The following is a 13,717-nucleotide window of genomic DNA, read 5'->3' on the forward strand; positions in this document are numbered from 1 at the left end:
AGCCTTGTTTTTGTTTTTTTCCTTTTTTAAAAAAATAGTTTTCGCTTCTTTTTTTAGCTATTACGGTGTCATATTGCTTATATGACAATTGTTGCTTGCCATGTTGAGTTCTTCTCCTCCTTTTATATTTTTTTTCTTTTTTCTGAATTTGAATGTTATTTGTTGTTGAGGTTTTATTGTGCTACTTTCAACTACATGCTTTTGAGCGCTTTGGATTGAGCTTTGCTAGTTCCATCCCTTTTTTTTTTTTCATTTTTTTCCTTACCTTTTCTAATTTATTGATATATGTGATTAATTAGTTTTTGTTCTTGCTTTAAATGTTTCTTTAAAGTTCTTATCATTCATCAAAGTTCTGTTGTTCTTTTTTTGTCATGCAGCTAAGGTTGTTAAAATCACAAGTTGACTCTTAAAATCTTACGATTTTACGAGTCAACATGTATATAACGTGTCAAATCGGGTTAAAACTCGAAATCGATCAAACTCGGTCAAAATCGGTCAAACTTGTAAAATCGGTTCGATTTTACCGATTTTAACCGAGTTTTAACCCGCAAAAGTTAAAAAATTTACTATCTCCCTGTCCGAGTCCCCTGACACTCCACTACATAGTCCCCACTCCCCAGTCTCCCCTTTCCCCGTTGCCCAAATCTCAAATTTTCAATCTTAGCAGACTAACACCAGCATTAGAGGATCTTGGGTATGAGAAAGCCTTATACTGTATTTTAGGCCGGGAAGGCATGATCGGAGGATCAAAACCATGAAAAGACAGAGATAGATGGTGAGGAATCAAAGGAGTAAAATAAGAGATATGAATACTTATATAGAGATAAATACTGTGTTTTAGACTAACCATTTGTTAACTACAAAGAGAGACGACAAAGACTTAGAGAGAACTTGAAATACATGTCTTGCTTGGTGGGATATTTGGACATTATTTCTAGGACTTGTTACTAACATAAAAAAGTGGAAGGTGAGGTGGCATGAGATTAAATTGATGTCATTTTATACGTTTTTGTTCTCGTTGTCACGGGTTCACTGTATTGGTCTCTGTTAAATGTTTTTTGAAGTTGGTGATATATCTTAGAATGTTGTATCATCTCACTAGTTGCCTGCAGTGTGTTTCAAAACCTGTCATCTAGAAAATGTTCTGAAACTCTATCAATAAAACATAGTTGTTCAATCTTTTTTTTTCTTTTCGTATTTTTAAGTTATTTAAACCATGTATGAATTTTTATTTGAATTATGTATTTTAAGGTGTTTGGACATTTGTATTGTTTATTTCACTTTTATTTTAATTGTGTTATATTATTATTTACTACTTGATTGAAATTGTCAATATATAATTAGTTAAAATATTTTTCTTGCGATTTTACGATCCGAGTTTATATTGTATATTTCATGTCGTGTCAAAAAAACATTTTTGACAACCTTGCATGCAACCTTTGAACCATGTTTTAGACTAGTTCATTCTTGTTTACTTATAATTAAGAAAGATGTGAATTTGTGGTCGCTACATGTTTGTTACTATTAATGTATATGCCCTATAGTTAATCATTTAGTTATACGTGACATTGACTTTGTTCATATATATATATATATATATATATATATATATAAAATTTATCTTTAATATTCATCAAATATTTGATTAATGAATATAATATTTGATTAATAAATCTAGAGTAAAGATAAAGTTCTACGGATAAAAATGATTTGCAAAGAAAATTTTAAATTTGTTATAATTATGAGATTCTTATTGCATCGAAATATTGTTCCTAAATGTTCTTGATCAATGCTTTATTAAAACTGGACATTAATTAGAGCTGTTGAGAGTAATATATATTATGTTCTTTTCTTTATGAAAGGAAACAGTTGTTCTCATAAACTAAGGTATGAGGGATACCTAGAACTAATATGTAAGTTCTTGTGAGATGATATATGTATATTGAACTGACCCGCATGAGAATTCCATATATAGAGGTCACATGTGTCTATGGAAAGGCTCACATGATAGTTGTGTAAGTGATCCTTAGACTTAAGATCACTAAGTTATTTTATATAGGAAGTGTTATATTTTGATCTTGCTACACGTTATCCTAATCAAGGATAACAAATGGGTAGGTATTGGGTATAACATAAACTATATTAAAGTATTTAAGTAATTAAAAGAGGATTCATCATCCTTGGTGAATTAGGAAAAATATTTCATCTGTTCTTAAATAGCATTAATTGTAAATCCTTGCGTAAGGTGGAATGAGAATTGAAAAGAGTTTCAAATCTTATTTGAATCAATGACTATGACATTGAGAACAAACACAATTTAACAGAGTAGACACACTACATGCTATAATGTATAAATCAAAACATTATTGATGAAAGGATAATAATTACACTAAGAAGCTGGTCACGAAAAGGTTAAATCAAACCACTTATGATTTTCTTAATATTTGGGGGATCATGATAGGTTGCTAGACATTGTACTTGATCTTCAAATATAAATCAATCAATTGTTGAATTGATAATAAATTAATTTTTTTAATTTGTTTAATCCTATTTTATTTAGGATTGTGATTTATATTTGGGCTAACTTATTAGAGAACCTAATGGGTCATACATATAAGAACCATTGGTTAAAAATTAAAATTAGATAATTAATCAAGTATTACTTGATTGTAAATTAATTTTAAAAATTAAGGACTAGAATGTAATTAATATAGAGGATTACAATTCTAAAACTAGAAATAATCAAATAAGGACTTGATTGGATAAATTTCTAAAATTAGCCTAAAATAATACATATGATATTATTTAAGGGAAAAATTTATATTTTATCATTTATAGGGTTTTTAGGTTTTCCTATAAATAGAATGTTATGCCTTTTATTTTCTATGAGTAGTGATGATGTAAGGGTGAGTAGAGTATAAAACAGTTCATAAACACTTAAAACATAAAAGAAAGGAGCTAGCACTTTTAGGTATAACAATCCCTTTTCCTAAAAAAGTTTAGGAGATTTCTCACTGGTGGTTTGTGTGGATTACTGTTAGAGGCAAAAAACTAGACGTTTTGTGGTTTGCAACAACCCAGCCTTTGAAACAAATATTCAAAGTCATAAACAACATCTAATCTTCAGGTAATGTTCATATAAAACCCTAAAACAACTTTAGTTCTATCTAGCTTGATACTTTAGACTCCTAAAAAAAAATTTTAATTTACCATTTTTGCTACGTCTATATGTTTTGGGAAACCTAACATTGGTATTAGAGCCATCTTTAGATAATTAGGGTTATTGATTGTATATTTTAATTCTTATTGGCATTAATTTCAAATTAATTTTATGTGGAAAAATTATTTTCCCAAAATTAATTTTTCTCTCCTGTATTTTTTCTCAAAAAAAATTAAATTGAATATCTACTGTTCCAGCCAAATCTGACTAGATTATTCGAATATGGTAAAATCTAGTATTTTGGATGAATATGAAAAAATTCTAAAAGCAATAGGGTGGCTATGATTGGCATTGCTTACAGCAGCACCTCCCCAACTACTGTTGAGGCACACCAACAGTGCTTGGCTCTGCTAGCATCACTAGCCTTCTGCCTCAAGCTGGCGGCTGCTTAACGCGAGGGGTTATCCCTCGTGCTGTTAGCTGGCAGCGACAGTGATGACTTCCGCTACACTAGTTGCTGGCAGTGGGTAGAGAGCCCACTGCTAGTAGTAGAGAAGAAGGGAGAGAGGCAAAATTATGATTCTACCCTTGGTGTTTTTCTAGGGTTTTTGGGGGTATAATTACCATTATATCCCTAACACTTATAATTAATTATAATAGGGTTTTAAAGTGTACTTTACTAATTTTTCCCTGTCATTTATTCCTTTTTTACAATATGAGATATGTGATATGCGATATGCGATATAATTATGATTCTACCCCTCTAAATATAAAATGTTGATTTTGTATTTTAAAATTAAAATTTTAAATTAAATTAATTTTCCTAATAGGATTAGAATTCAATTAAAATGTTTAATTCAAAAATTTTGAATTTTATAATATCCTTGTACGATTAGGATTTAATTAAAATTTATTTTTTTAATATGTTTTCTTAAATAAAGAGAGTTTTTAAGAAATAAAATTTTGTTTATTTGATCGGATGTTAATAAGAATTTTAATATGATTAATTTTCTTATTAAAGTTTGAAAATTTTATTTTATTAGATTGGGTTTATTATGTTTGGAAAATTATCAAATTGCATTTGATTTAATATTTCTAACTATTAGAAATATTATTTTAAAAATTGCACATAAAGCCAATAAATAGAATTAACATGAAATAATTTTATTATGCATATTAATATGTTATAATGCGTGATGGATGATTATAAACATTAAAGACCAATGCCATTATGTTTTTATGGTTGAATGATTGTAATAGTATATAGGGTCTGCGTGTTTTGCCTTTTCTCTATTTTTTTTATGTGTTGTAAAATTCTTTTCTCATCTAATTCACCTCAAATGTAACTCAAGGTTTCTTATACAATTATGTAAATGTTATATGATTTAGAAATGTAGGAATTCAAATAGGAAAATTTATTTTGTAATCTAAGACAAAGAAATAATGATGAAAAAGCTACAACCATTGTGCTTGCAAAAGACTTATGAAGATTTGCAACAGCTACCTAGGTTTTGACCACATAATTTTCTTCGACAGCTTGAGGGAATTAGTTTAAATATATCCATAATCATTTAATTAGAATGACATATTAAGGGTAAATGTTTATACATAATTGTTATGTATGATTTATCATTAATGCTATGGAGTGAGACTTAATTAAAATAATAAATCCCTCATCAATATATTAAGTATATGTTAAGAACATGATTTGTTGCCTTCTAATTTTATATGCATAAAACCAGAGTTCTATTTATGGATAATTTGTTGAGTTACTTAAGGTTACCGTTAATCGAATATATTTAATGCTATAAAATCGAGTCCTACTTAACTAACTTACATGATTTGTATGAGTTACTCATGATCATATAAGAATAAAGGCAATAGTTAGGCAAAACATATATGATATGTTTAAATAAAAAGTTGTCACCTAATTGATCTAAGAGTCACATAAAGATGTGATTGATAAGCTATGTTATCAACCTAATTTAATTTATTTTGATTTTTTGAGTTATATAAGGTCATATAAATTAAACGGGATCTTAGCCCATTAGGAGATCTAAGCGAGATTTTCCTAATTAATAGTGAGGGTTATTAATTTGCAGAAAAATAGTGGGAAATCAAATTATGATTAAAGATTTTTATCTAAATCTAGTTATAAATATTTATGCATTGAACCAGTACTCGCTATCTTCATATGAATAGGTTGATAGATTACAATAAGTAAAATAAACCAACTTCATTGGTTTTCGAGACTTTGAAAACAATCCCAACATTAGCTTTTGCTCATTGTGAAAGAAATTCCACTTCATTGGTTTCTGAGACTTTGGGAACAATCCTAATATTGGCTTTTGCTCATTGCGAGAGAGACTTTAACATTCACGCATGATTTAGCATAAAAAGGGTGCTTCCCCATCACTAATTTCAGGTATGGCCGAAGGCTCTATAGCTTTTTCTTAGTCATTCTGTTCTTTAATTTTTCTAACGCATTATCAAGCCTTTTTCATCTCTCTTTCACGTTCTATCCTTACCTTTCATCTTCCCAAAAAATTTCCTCAAGAACCCTCATCTAAGAGCTAATGTTTTTGTATAAAACTTACCCAAAGTACTAGAAGTTTGTCTAAGAGGATGTTAGGTTTGTACATAGCTGCGTTTTCTGCCTCTTCAAACTCTTTCTCCCTCAAATCTTTTGGTCTCTCTTCACTCTCTTCTACCGCCGCCAGCCCCCGTCTCCTTTTCTTTCTAAGTTTGTATGGTTTTTGGGTGTTTAATCTTCACTCAACTTTTTATTTTCTCTCATGGACTTGATGGTATATGTTCCCTCTACTTGTTCTTTTTTATAGGAGGTGTTTGAAGAGAGAAAAATTGTTTATTCCTTCCTTATCTTCCTTTTCGCTATTAGCCCCCTTCTCTTCCTAGGGCTGACGGATTTTCCTCTCTTTTTTTTTTGTTATTGTCCCTCACTTGTTCATACCTTTTCAATTTAGTCCCCTCATCCTTTTGTCTTTCCCGTACTATGCCCTAATTTCTCCTTACCCACTTATGTGTGTTTCAATACTTTATATTAAAGTCTTTTTGTGTTTTACCAAATAGGTTCTTCTCAATTTACTTAATCTCATGCATTCATATTTTAGGGGTTTACAATGAGAAACAACTATGTGTTCAACAATAACACTCTAAATTGGAACAATGTATGTTCTTTAATCTTGCATAGAGTTGTCTTTTGGACTAGATATATTGTTATATGTTTTTGGTAGGCCAATATGAATCTCGATGAGAAGAGAGAGAAAAATAAGGAGAAGAAAAAAAGAAGTTGTTGGAGCCTCATCATCACACCTCTATAACCATGTGTCGGGCCATCACGAAAAGCTTGGCGCACTACTTCCAACTTCATCGTGGAAGGCGATGTTTGGCTGCTAAAGGAAGCCACACATGTTACTGGAATATGGTGGGCTTCCCCTACTAGTTGGTGAGTGCGTCACACGTGCCAACTAACTTTCATTGCCCGTTTATCCCGTCCACATATTTGTTTTAGTTTTAGTTTTAATCTCTTAACATTTAATTGTTCTAAATTAGTCAAATTTTATTTTATTTTGCAAAACCAAGCATTAGCAAATACCACAAATCTTTATCGATATTGCGAGATCTTCATATCAAGGCAACCAAAACGAACTACCAAGTAAAATTCCAAATAAAGTCAATGCAGTGGGATCAAATTGAAAAAGAAAAAAAGTCAAGGGACCAAAATTAAAAAAGGAACATGAACTTCCTTCATAACCATGCAAATCAATTCCTAATGTTGGCAAAAAAAGGACCAAACATTTATTTAGGCTTTAAATTCGGTCTATGAAACTCTAATTATTTTAAATGAAACTGAATTTTATTTCGTTAAATCAAGCACTAACCGAGCAACGTAACATTTTCTTGACACTTCAAGATCTTCTTACACTGCATGAAAAACAAATAACCAAGATCAATTGCAAATCGAAGCAATGTTAATGGACTAAATAAGAAAATAAAAATAAGGAGCCAAAACATTAAAAATCTCAAGGATAAAAAAGATATTGTTTGAATGAACAATACTTCTCCTCACAAGCTAGTGTTTCACTTATACTTTTTTTCTCTGATATATATATATATATATATATATATATATATATATATATATATATATTATCTCATCAGACTTTTGTAGAGATAATATCATTTGAATACTTAACATAGAACTCATCAGACAACGAATTTCAATCCACTTAGTTACATACACACATACATGTTCTACGAGTGCGCTGTGAGAATCAGTAGACATCACGAGGGGCTGCAGTTCAACTCTCTCTGCACGAACCTCCTTTCCCTTCTGTATTATTGACAGAGGCCGCATTTATGCTTTGCTTCTATGCAAGATATTTCTACGGTTTGGCACACGGTGTCGCTTTCAAGACATTATTAACTGTTTGAGCATAGAAAGGGACACAAAGATGAAGAGATAATGCGAGATTGAGAGAGAGGATAGCGACACTTTAAATGCTTTCGAATTAGCATTCCTTTAGATTTTTCTTATTATTTTTTATTTTTTTTCAAATATACACATTGTGATTCTTTCATCATTTCTTACTCCCATATGTGCGGGCATCTATATCTATATCAATATTCCCTTGACAACAGACAGTAAGAATCTCAGTGATCTCTATCTCAATCTCTCGTGGATACACTAAATAGATGGTGATGATAGTACGTGATTTTATTTATTTATAATTTTGATATTCTAGTAATTTATAATGGAGCTAATATTTGGACCGTGGTTTATGTTATTGTCGTTAGTTTATATGCTTTGTAATTAATCGGTTGGATATAAATGATATTGATTTTTTTCTTAATTATAAATATATTTAATTTATTAATAAAGTTTTTATAATTGTAACATTCCTGTTGCATCGGAATATTGTTGAAGAAGAAATAATAATTACATTGAGAAACCAGTCACTGAAATGTTAAGTCAAACCACTTATGACTTTCCTAATATTTAGGGGATTATGACAGATTGTTAGACGTTATACTTGATCTTCAAATATAAACCAATCAATTTTTGAATTGATAATAACTTAATTTATTTAATCCTATTTTATTTAGGATTGTGATTTATATTTGAGCCAACTTATTAGGGAACCTAATGAGTTGTACACATAAGAACTAAAAAAAATCGAGTAGGGATTTGATTGTAAATAAGTTTTGGTCATAAATTAAAATGGAATGATTAATCAAGTGTGACTTGATTGTAAATAAGTTTTAGAAATTGAGGACTATAGTGTAATTTATACATGGAATTACAGTACTAAACCTAAAAAAATCAAGTAGGGATTTGATTGAATAAATTTCTAAGATTGTTCTGAAATAATACATGTGATATTATTCAGGGGGTAAATTAATATTTTGTTACTTATAGGGTTTTTAGGTTTCCTTAAAAATAGAATGCAGACCTTTTATTTTTTGTGTAGTAAATATTACAAAAACTACATAAGTTACAGAACACCTAAAAGTTACAAAAAAAAAAAGCTAGCACTCAAAGGCATAACAATCTCTCTCTCCTAAAAGGGTTTAGAAGATTTTTCACCGGTGGTTCATGTGAATTACCATTAGAAGTCAGAAACTTGGACGACTTGTGGTTTGTATCAACTTAACTTTGAAGCAATTATTCAAAGCAAAAAAAAAACATCTGATCTTCAGGAAATCTTCGTATAAATCATAAACAACCCAAGATCTGTTTAAGAGGATCTTAGGACTCCTAATTGTTTTTTAAATTTATTGTCTTTGCTACGTATATGTATTTCGAGAAACCCAACAGTTATTTGACTTCACTTTTTCATTTACACCATACAAACCTTAATCACCTTATATAAAAGCAAAAACTTTGTTTAAAGTATATGATTTCGTAAAAACATCCTTACTAGTTTATGTATTATAATTAAATACTAAAAAAATTGAAAGTTTTGTGCAGTGAAACTCACTATTCTCCTACACTATGGAGCTTTATGGACATTACAATTAGGGAACAATGATTTTAAATATTTTAGTCCCTAAAGTTTCTATTTTAAAGAGTTGGTTCCTATATTTTTATTTTTTACACTTCAATTTTGAATTTTATTTTCATTACTTTTCAATCCATATATTCATAGAGATAAGAGAGAGGTTATCATAAAAGAAAGAGGTGAGAGAAGTTTTTGACCAACTATATTTCGACTGCTAAAAAAATCCAATGTCAATGGACTCTTCTTTGAGAAGAGAGTTACATGGAAGTGGTTTGAAACTTTAATCTTTATAGAAAAAAAAAGTTTAAGGCTCGATAAGGGTTTTTTATATTTGATTTGATTTTGAGATTTTACACCAATTTTAGGTGTTTTGACTTTACAAATAGGGCAATTAAGGATAATATTGTGTTTTTTAAAAAAAGATGGTAAAATATTGGGGTTTTTAGGTCAAAATATCTTGGAACTCAATTTCTTGGTCACCTTAGATGGCCTGACATGGTTGAGAAGATGACATGTTGCCTACCTAGGCAGATGACATGTTTGTCATCAAATATTTTTTAAAAAAGAATTTGGAGTGGATTGTCGTGAATGAGGTGGTGAGATCTCATGAGGTACCAATATTGATTGTTTTTTATCAAGACCCTAGATTCACTTCACGATTATGGCCAAATATCTAATGTGCTCTAGAGACAAAAGTAAATTTGAGCACCGCATTTCATCCTTAGTCAGATGGGCAATCAAAGAGAGCAATCTAAACTTTAAATGATTTATTGAGGGCTTGTATATTGGAGTTAGGGAAAATTGGGAGGAACACCTGTCACTTGTAGAATTCATCTACAACAATAATTATCAGTCTATGATAGAGATAACACCTTATGAGGCATTGTATGGAAAAACAAATATAGAACCCCTGTTTGTTGGGAGGAAGTTGGTGATAGGAAGTTGATGAGACCATAATTAGTACAGATTACTTCAGAGAAGGTGAAAATCATAAGAGATAGAATGAAGGCTACTCAGAATAGGCATAAGAGTTTTACAGATGTTAGGAGGAGACCTCTTAAATTTGATGTTAGAGATATGGTGTATTTGAAAGTTACTCCTTGAAAGCATATGTTGCGGTTTGATATGAAAATATATTTGGCACCCTTCAAAGTAGTGAAAAGAATTGGACCGGTAGCATACAAATAGGGCCTCACCCTTATAATTGGTAAAGACACATGATGTATTTCATGTTTCCTTATTGTGAAAGGCTGATGTGGACCCTTATTGAGTGCTACCACAAGTTCATTAAAGGTTAAAGAAGATTTGACCCTGGAGGTGAAGCCAATAAAAATTCTGGACCAAAGTGAAAAAGAGTTAAGAAGTAAAAAGATTCATATGGTAAAGATATTGTGGAAGAGTTTTTAGGTTGAAAAAGAAACTTGGGAAAAAGAATCAAAGATGAAAGGAAAGTTTCAAGAGTTATTCTTAAATCCTTGTAAGGAAATTTGAATTTTGAGGATAAAATTCTTTAAAGGAGGGGAGAATGTAAACTCTTGGCTAATTTTTCTTGAAATATTAAATTTTTTAAATAAGAGATAAAATGGGTTAAATTAAAATTAAGAAAATTTAAATTTAATATCAAGGGAAAAATTAAAAAAAAATGTTGACACTAAATATAAGGGAGAAAATCAATTAAAAGTTATGGGGATAAATTTAGATAATATGAGGAAGTGTGGTCAAAATGAAAAAAAAAAAGTTGATATAAAAACCATTCTTTCTCTCTTTTATGGGGCTGACAGTAAAGAATGAAAGAATAAGAGACAGAAAACTCCATTTTTATCAAAAAATCATTAGAGAAAACCTATAAAAACCATGAAATTAAGAGAGGATTTTATGGTTATGGATCAAACCATCTAAATCCATTAATAAAAGAAGAAAAAAAATCAAGAGAAGAGAGGGATTATAAGAACAACTGCTGGCAGCAGAGGAAGAGAGAAAGGGAAGAGAAAAATTTTAACCGGTTAAGATTTAGAGCTTGAATTATCACCAGGTAAGGGGTACTAAACTTGAAAATGCAAGCCTCAATACATTTGATTAAGAATTGATGCTAAAATCATGAATTTTATGTTAGGGTTCATGATAGAACTTTGGGGAAAATGAAAATTGATGATGAATTGAATCAATTGGGTTAGAATAACTTGTGATAAGTGCTAAATTAGGAAAAAATAATAAAGAAAACATTGTGTTTCTAAAGGCATTTATAGTCAGCCAAGGAGAAATCAAATAATATGTAATAGAAATGTGTTTGCATAAGTAAATTGTGAATTTACAATTCATAATTTTGTGTGGGAGGTGATTTTAGATAAGTTTAGTTATAATATATAACATGATTGAATTGATTATATTGTTATGGAATGGAACTTTGAGGATGATTATTGAATTTTAAGGTTAAAATCATTGTGATGTGTTGAATTTTCATGAAAGAGAGGAATTAATGGGAAATAATTTTTAAATAAATCATGGTATGGGCAAGTTATGGTGCTGGCCACATTATTTTTTTTTAGAAAAAGAAATTTATGCTAATGTTGGTATAGTTGAATCAAGGTTATTCATTTTTGAAAAGATTGATATGTGTGAAGGTATGGATGAAGACTTATAATAAAAAAAATACACATTTTATCTCATTTATGCTATTGTTAGTGTGAAGTGTGATAAACCTTTATGATGAATTAGAAATGTATATGATTATGCTAATGTTGGTGAAATATATTATATGCATGAATTCCTACAATGAGCATGTTTTCCTTGAAATAATTTTGACTATTTTAAATAAATATTAGTTGGATTGACTGGTATTAGAAGGTTGTATTTGGTGATAACATGACAATAGTTGTTTTGAATGGTGAGAAGTCATATAAAAATGTTTGATTTATCGTACAGCCCAAAATAATAAAACTAGACAGTCTTGTCTCCTAAAGTCTAGAGGAGATTAGGACATGTAAAATGATAAAATGTGGGATAAGTTTCTTCATAGAAGTTATAGCTAAAGATATTAACTTTTCAATGGAACTAACTTTACTTAATTTGAAGTTTTAAAACTCTAGATATGAGTTAAAATCTAAGGGGAGGTCAAGCTGAAAAACTATACAAGACAGTTTGACAAGTTACGATAACATGTAATTTAGGCGTGTTAATGGTAAAACAGAGCTTCCATCCCTTAGTAAAGATGTAGCTTGAAATCTTAGCTTTCATAAGAATTGAGCCACATTTAAAAATGAATTTTATAATTTTAGCTATAATTAAAATAAGAAATAGTGTTTTTGATGGTTAAGTTAGATGGGCCAGGGTTGACTAACTTCTAACTTGTTTAAGAGTTGTTTCCTTGTTTATATAATCTGGGAGGAGAGGAACAAAAGACTATTAAACAGCAAAAACACTTCTATTCCTTCTCTATTCCGTAAACTCCAAACTTTGTTCTTCTTAGTTTTCCATTTCCACGAGTAGGATCATTTTTCTCTTCATGTTGGCTGTTGATATGTTGTGTTGCTATGCTTCTACTAGCTTCTCCTGTGCTGGTTATGGGTCTTTGGCTTGCTTGGTGGGATTTCCCTTGATGTGCTGATGATGAAGGTGGTGGCTTTGGCCAGGCCTCTTCTGTCTGGTTGTTGCGAATCCCTCGGTGTCCCCTCGGTAGTTAGTGACCTTAGGGAGCTGAATCTTCATGATCGGGTTGGTTGCTTTTTCTTCTGCTTGGCACATGCATGTTGTTACGTCCCAACATTATACCTCTCTCATTTATCTTGGATGGATGGGCGTGCTCTGATTGGCCATTCTTTGTTCTTTAGACGTGTGGAAGGAATGCATTTGCATGCTCTTGCATGTGGTTGTGATTGCTTGGAGATCCACTTGCTGGCTGCCATTGTTGACTTCGGTTCTTGACTTTGGCTATGCTTTGGACATCTGTCTCCTTCACATGGCTTTCTTTGTCTCGGCTGGGAGTTTGCTGTTCTATTGTGGCTGCCGTAGCCGACTCATCCTTCAGCGGCTTGCAACCTGCTTTGATGATCACCGGCTTGGTGGTTCTTCAATCCAGTTTTTAGTGGTGATTGGCCTTGCATGGCTAGCTTTTGGTTGATGCTTGTTCCCTGTTTCTGTTATTTCTTGTAAGATCTATTTGTGGTTATTAGGATGCTACTTTGTCCTGTCTTTTGCTTTGTGTTAGGTTAGGAACCTTGTTTTTGGTTCCTCTCATAACCATTGTCTGTTTCTATGCTGGTTTTACATTTCAGTGGTTGTTGTTTAGGTCTTTAAGGGAGCATGTTCCCTTTCTGTTCATCCTTGTATCTGAACTTGCTGGTTTTTCATCAATGTATATTTTTTGATCTCTTATACACTTACATTTGCTACAAAAAAAAAAAAGAGTTGTTTTAACACAAGAATTAAATTGTGAAGATGTAATACATGTGTGTGTATGAAATTTTATAAGTTTTTCTTGATGAGTAAACTAAGAAAATGGATTGAAGGAGAGAATGAAATAAAATTCATTGAGAAT

Source organism: Populus trichocarpa, chromosome 15, assembly GCF_000002775.5.
Source record: "Populus trichocarpa isolate Nisqually-1 chromosome 15, P.trichocarpa_v4.1, whole genome shotgun sequence".
Lineage (NCBI taxonomy): Eukaryota > Viridiplantae > Streptophyta > Magnoliopsida > Malpighiales > Salicaceae > Populus > Populus trichocarpa.